Source organism: Somniosus microcephalus, chromosome 34, assembly GCF_052327205.1.
Source record: "Somniosus microcephalus isolate GS21.2 chromosome 34, FLI_Smic_1.0, whole genome shotgun sequence".
Classification (NCBI taxonomy): domain Eukaryota; kingdom Metazoa; phylum Chordata; class Chondrichthyes; order Squaliformes; family Somniosidae; genus Somniosus; species Somniosus microcephalus.
In genome coordinates this window covers 5,669,395-5,676,738 of record NC_141020.1, presented here as the reverse complement: position 1 = coordinate 5,676,738, position 7,344 = coordinate 5,669,395, and the positions used below count along the sequence as shown (strand labels likewise).

Genomic DNA, 7,344 nt, shown 5'->3' with positions numbered 1-7,344 from the left:
CTTCCCTCCCCCTCCCTCCCCTCCCTCTGTCTCTCTCCCTCCCTCCCCTCCCTCTGTCTCTCTCCCTCCCTCCCCTCCCTCTGTCTCTCTCTCTCTCCCCTTCCCCCCTCCCTCCCTGTCTCTCCCCTTCCTCTCCCTCCTGTCTCCCTTGTACCAGACAGGTGGTGATAGTTTATTGACAGTGGTTTAGCTCTAAACCAAGCGCTTTGTGACTCTTGAAATTACCCCGTGCATCCCATGCCACATGCGTGTGTACTCTCCACACCGCCGGCAGTGTTTCAAACTGCGCTGCGAGGTTCTTGTTGTAAAACGGCAGTCACTTTTTAGATGGATCTAGTGCTGCCGATAACAGACGCCCGGATCTCTCACCACCAATTTTACAATTTACAATTTAAATCACTTTATTGGCATGATAAGTTACATCTTATGTTGCCAAAGCATCAAAATACATTTATGGTTTAGCACATAAACGCAGTTCTATTCATACAGTGTATAAACAGGTATATCCCTGAGTGTATAAATATACATTCGCATTGTTTATATATATTTTTTTCTTAGTTTACTGGTTGTCCCTCTGTTCATGGCAAGCTGTAACATAGTGCGCCGCCAGTGTTATACAGCTTCTCTCCTCTCCCAGTAGGAATGGGAGTTTTTGGTTGTCATTCAGATTTCTGAAATCAGGGCATATTTGTGAGAATTTTTGGTAGAAATTCTCCCTGATGCCCTGATATTTTCCACAAGCTGTGAGGAAGTGCATCTCTGTCTCCACCACTCCCTGACTGCAGTGAGAGCATATCCTGTCCTCTCTTGGCAGCCTGGTCTGCCTGTGTCTGCCTTTTTCGATCGCTAGGCTATGTTCGCTAAGTCTGTACCTTGTCAAGGTTCTTCTCAGTTTGTTATCCTTTACCATGGTCAGGTAATCAGCTATGTTGTATTGTCTGTTTAGGGCCAAGTAGCAATTGAGTTTGCTTTGGGTTTTTGTTGTTTCTGCCCAATATGTCAGATATTTTTCCTTTTGCTTAGCGACGATTGTGTTGGGTCGAATTCTTTGTGTTACCCTGTCACTGTCCTGGGGCTGGTTATTGTTAGTATTGTTAGTAGTTACTTCACTGAGTCCCAGGACTAGTTGACTGAGGGTATTCTTCTTTATGGTCAGCTCTTGGCACCACCAACAGCACTTGTCAATGTAAAGGAACCGACCGCCAGACATATAACCACTTTGGAGATCAGCATATTCATTCGCTGCTGACAGGAAAAATCTACTGGTCCATTCAGCCTTGTCCAACACAGTTGTGATGCCTTACGATATATTCACTCCCCACCCCATGTAATCTCCCAGGAGAGTCACAAAACAGATTTTTTTTTTAAAACCTGGCCAATTTGGGGGGAAAATACCTAGATAATCCCTCTCCGACCCCCTTAGGCGATGGAAATTAGACCAAGAGACCCCGATCAACGTTACAAAGTCCCGGACCTCTTGTACGAGGTGATCTCCACCCCAGACAGAAGGGATTCAGCAAATCAGCCTCCACCACACCAGCTGGCAGCTTGTTCCAGAGGCCCACTATGCTCTTGGAAAAGAACGACATCCTGACATATAACCTAGTTCTGCCCTTGCATAACCCGCACGTGACCCCTGACCCTCCCTAACCTATTGTGTTGAAACAACTGAGCTACACAAACGTCCCTAAATAGTCTCTAATTTGCAGTATGTATCTGAAAACAAGCGAAATATGGGAAATAAAATGCCATGTGTTGAGCAAATGTATATATGTTCTCTAGTGGAGAGACTGGGGAAGCTGGGATCATTCTCCTCGGAGCAGAGAAGGTTAAGGGGAGATATAATAGAGATGTTTACGATTATGAGGGGCTTTGATAGAGTAAATAAGGAGAAACTGTTTCCACTGGCAGGAGGGTTGGTAACCAGAGGACACAGATTTAAGATAATTGGCAAAAGAATCAGAGGAGAATTTGTTTTTATGCAGCGAGTTGTTGTGATCTGGAACGCGCTGCCTTAAAGGGCGGTGGAAGCAGATTCAACAGTAACTTTCAAAATGGAATTGGATAAATACTTGAAAAGGGAAAAATCTGCAGGGCTCTGGGGAAAGAGCAGGGGGGAGTGGGGCTGATGGCTCTTTCGATGGACTGAATGGCCTCCTGCTGGGCTTTTTCGTTCAGGACCGCGAAAGAGTTAAACAAAAACCTGTAATTACAGTTCCTTAAAATGTGTCGAGCATTAGTCATGATTAATACTCAGTGGAACAGTTATTAAAGTGATTATTTCTCAGGCTGGTGGACCATTTACATTAAGGAAAATATCTAATCATAAATTAGTTCACCCGTTGGCATTGCAGAGATGGCAGCAAAACCCAACATGGCGGTAAGATGATTAACTGCTGACATTTTAGGTCTGTGGCTCATTGTTTATTTGCTCCTGGCACAATGCCAGGAGTTACTTTTGATCTTTCCCAAGGATGGAGTGTGCCAGCCAGCAGGCTGAAAATCCTAGCTAGCTCACACCCTCAGCAGTCGCCAGTTATGGTTGATTGGCTCTGGAGATCATCCCTGTGCCAAGCACGTAGATGCAATGACATTGTAACATGAAAGACCCAAGAAATTTGCTGCAGAAAAATGTTTTACCGAAATAATATAATCAGAACTCTTCCTGATCCACCCTGGAAGCTCCTAGATTGCCTTTGTCAGCTCTGTGTGTTTTAATGCATTGCTTCAGTGTTGTGTCTGACCGATTAATCTGAGATCTTCCTGGATGACCTGTAAATTGTAGAGAAGAAATGAGGCCAGAAGCTCAATGGTGCCAACTAGAGCCAGAGGCCATTTTTATTGGCAACCCCAGATAACGGGCTAATTACGTGATTGTTCCTTGTATGTAGAATATGTCAATGTTTATTGAATCACTTCAGTCTGGTGCCCCTTGTTTTGTAAACATGAGATCATCCAAAACTCTGCTGCCCGTGTCCTAACTTGCACCAAGTCCCGTTCCCCCCCTGTGCTCGCTCACCTACATTGGCTCCTGGTTAAGCAATGCCTCGATTTTAAAAATTCTCATCCTTGTTTTCAAATCCCTCCATGGCCTCGCCCCTCCCTATTTCCATAATCTCCTCCAGCCCCATAACCCTTCGAGATATCAGCGTTCCTCTAATTCTGGCCTCTTGAGCATCCCTGATTTTACTCGCTCCACCATTGGCGGCCGTGCCTTCAGCTGCCAAGGCCCTGAGCTCTGGAATTCCCTCCCTAAACCTCTCTACCTATCTTTCCTCCTTTAACACGCTCCTGAAAACCTAACTCTTTGACCAATCTGCCCTAATATCTCCTTATGTGGCTCGGATTCAAATTTTGTTTGATAATGCTCCTGTGAAGCACCTTGGGACGTTTTACTACGTTAGGGCGCTATATAAATACAAATTGTTGTTAAGCTTGCCATCTATATATTATAAACTTGTGTCTGCATGCACTTCCTATCAACTTTTTCCATTATAAATTCAAAAAAAGTTATATTCATCAACTGACCATTGGCAATTCCACAAGCAATGTGTTTTTAATACGCAATATGTTTTTAAGTAAAATTTTATTCCCCTTTCAATAGAAGTTTCCTGAAACACTCTGTGCTGAGTTAGGTGATATTAGACGGGACAGTAGTAACGCTCCTGTAGTTGGACTCAGTGGCATAGAAATTGAATTGCGCCAGAATGGGTAAGCCCGAGACACACCAGATATTGGGCCTCGGGCCTCATTTACATCAGACCAGTGGGCGGCAGAGGCCCATGGTTTTAACGTGGAGCCATTTTTTGTAAACTTGCCCTTTTTTTTGGGTGGTGACCTGCAATGGTCCCTTTAAGGACCTGCTGATTGGGCCACACGTAGACCTGGTTTTCCTGAACGTAGCCTGCCCGCCGTCGGCTGTGTTGTGGGCAAAAACGATTTGGTAAATCGGGCATTAATCTGGCGTTGGGCCACTGAGTTGCATATGTAAAGGGCCTAACACCTGTTTCAGGTGGGGTCCTGGACGCCTCTTTTGATGCCTATACCAATATGGCGGGTGGTGTACTTCTGGCTCAGAATGCTGGCGCACCACCCGCCTTATTGGATGGCAGCATCATCAAATTTCTAGTCCAACGTCTCCAGTTAGGAATGATTAGCCTGGAGGGTTTCCATTCCTGATCGCAATCCAGCGACTCCTAGCTGGAAAGTGTGTGAATCTCTGGTGAGAACACCGTGGGGCCTGGCTGCGACGCCCTTTGTGATCGAATAGCCTAGCTTTTCCGCTATTAGTGCAGCTTAGACCCTAGGCTCAAATGGAAGTTTCCCGAGGTTCTCTCCCTTGCATCGATAGCCTTCGGAGCAGATTTTAGTGCAGGGGGCCCACTGGTGGCAGGTTGGGAAATTGCATGAAAGTAACGTTTAAAGGGAAAGGGGACAAATAATCCGAATAGGGTGAAAAAAATTCTGAAAGTGTTTGGAAAGGCTCTGATGGAATCTAATTTGCGGGAATTAAGACATGATGGTGCTGCATGAGATGGTTGCCCACTGTGCCACTCCAAGGTATTATATCCCTATAGCATGCCTGACAAGTGGTGCTAAATATCAGGCCACTGCTCACTGTTAAAGTCACTGGCACTGCCAACCCATGCTGTACAATATCAGATAAAGAAAGACATACATTTATACAGCATCTTTCACGTCGTCCCAAAGCACTTTCCAGCCAATGAAGTGCTTTTGAAGTGTAGTCACTGTTGTAATGTGGGAAACACAGCAGTCAATTTGCGCACAGCAAGCTCCCACAAACAGCTATGTGATAATGACCAGATAATCTGCTTTTGTGATGTTGGATGAGTGATAAATATTGGGCAGGACACTGGGGAGAACTCCCCTGCACTTCTTCAAAATAACCCCATGGGATCTTTTACGTCCACCTGAGAGAACATAAAAAGTAAGAACAGGAGTAGGCCATACGGCCCCTCGAGCCTGCTCCGCCATTCAATAACATCATGGCTGATGGGGTCTCAGTTTAGCATCTCATCCAAACGATGGCACTTCAGACAGTACAGCACTCCATCGATACTGCACTGGGAGTGTCAGCCTAGATTTTGCGCTCAAGTCTCCTAGAGTGGGACTTGACCCCACAACCTTCTGACTCAGTGATGAGAGTACTATCCCCTAAGCCACGGCTAAAACCACATAGCACAACTCTGCATCAGGTTCCCGGCTGATCCAGACCCTGTGAAGTCATTTCCTCATGGCCATTGCCAGTTAGATGTGCCAGGGCTTGGAGGTATGGTTGGTGGCATCTTGTCCAATGTTCACAGTCGGAATATGCTGAGTGTTCATCATCCTAGCACGCCTTCAAGGCCTATTATCATTGGGGTGCTTCTGAGCATCTAACTTTATAGTTAGCCGGGCATTCATGTATCTTAGCAGTGCCATTGGACCTATTGTGCCAGCATTCTTTGAGAAGAGGAGGTATCACAGGTACTAATTGTCTGACCAAGAACACTTGTCTACCTCCATCTGGAGATGTAGGTGTGAGGGTCTAGGGACCTCCTCTTGTGCAGCCTGGCACCCTTTGTAGATCCTTCTCTTGTCAAACAGCTCAGATGGGGGCAACTACTGCTGTGCAGGATAAACACCAACTGGTTGAGCTGAATGGGCAGTTCCTGTGCTGTAATTCCATGGTCCATTTGCCAGTTTTTATATTCCTCACCTGAGCACAAAAGTGCAGCAAAAGGAAAAGTTGCAAAATGTACAGAAGGAGGGGTCTGGTAGCCTAGTTGTTTATGGTACTTGGACTGGCGACCCAGAGATTAGGAGATCAAATCCCACCATTGCAAGTTATGATAATTCAATAAATATGGTAGTTTTGTGAGTCTGTACCAGGAAATGCACAAGTATGCTCCTGGAGCCCAACTGGCTCTTCAGGGAAGGAACTTGCCACCTCTCCCTGGTCTAGCCTGCTGGTGACACTAGTCCCACGCCATGTGGTTGACCCAGCGGTCCAATGCTCTCCTGGCCAGGAACCCTTTGTCCTAACTTCTGAAAGCCAGTGTCAGCTACCCAAAGGGAAAGAGCATCATTACCCTTTGCAGAAGACATTTATTAATAAACAGCCGCAGAAGTAAGGTGCAAGTAAGTCAACAAATACAGGAAAAATATAAAACGCAGAGTTCTCGAGACACCGTGCTAGTGGTACTTGGAATGTGTTGCTCCAGACACACGCGCAAGTCTGCTTTCCTCACGGACTCGATCGGGTCTGTGCGCCTCATTTTGAAAACCCATGAACTATAACAACATGGTCAGACAATGATTCTCTGTTCTTAATGTTCACTGTTACTAAAACTCTGGAAAAATAAACAACGTTTACAATATTATTTACCATTTTCTTTTCAAGCTGGTAAATATAATGAAGGTCTCCCTCTCCCCCCTTATCTCCATCTCCTCATTCTTGCTCCCTCTTCCCACCTTCTTTCTAGCTTCCCCACTCTTGTTCTCTTTCCCCTCTCCTCTTTCTCCCACATTCTCTCTATATCGTTCCCTCCTTTTGTTTTCCCTCTTCCTCCATCTCATTCTTTCTCTCCTCTCCTCTCCTTCCTTCTGTTGCGATGTATTGAATGCATTAGAGCAACATTGCAAAAATTAACAAATTGGAGACAAAAATCAGTTGATGTTGGTAGCACCGTGTAAAAAAGGCTAGTAAGGTGGTTGATATCAGGGCTGCACCAATGGTGGAGTTGGGTTGACATGCAGCTCTTGGACTGACGGGTACAGTTTTGACCTTTTCTAATCTTGTCCTTCCTCCCTGCACAACATTAGTGACCACAGCAATTCACCCAGAAATGACCCGTCCCCATTGCTGAGCTGAGCATTGCTTCGTGTTCCAGGAGCCTGTTCATCAACCTGTGTTAACCTGCACTGGCAGTGGACCCTAGACAGTCTGCCTCTTACGGCAGTGGACCCCAGCCACATTTAATTGTCCGTCTCCTCCCAGTGCAGGGCTAACCCCTTTGAAGTACTGGTATTTGATCTTTTTGCCTGGCTTTGATTTTTCAATGGAAAGTAGCAGCGATTCCACTTGCATCAAAACTCTTTGTTAAATTGTACAATTACTGTTAATTGTTCCCATCCATGTGTGACATCCATTCAGTATTAACATGGCTGGGATTTCAAAAGGGGAATACAAGTGCAGCAAACATTTTTTTTGTGTTCTTTTTTAAAAAGAGCCCATTTGTTATACTCTCGATGGCCTTGCAGTTTTAGGCATCTCCCATGATGTCCCTGAGCCACAAAAGGTCCCAGGTTGATTACTCCAACTGCGCAGAGCTAACCGAACTC

General features: G+C 45.6%; 1 protein-coding gene across 3 annotated transcripts in view; it reads left to right on the top strand.

Annotated features, from left to right (window-relative positions):
* The window catches only part of LOC147096679 (SPARC-related modular calcium-binding protein 1-like), a 99,037-nt gene that overhangs the window by 4,197 nt on the left and 87,496 nt on the right, over positions 1-7,344 (top strand). The gene's annotated exons all lie outside the window — the stretch shown is intronic.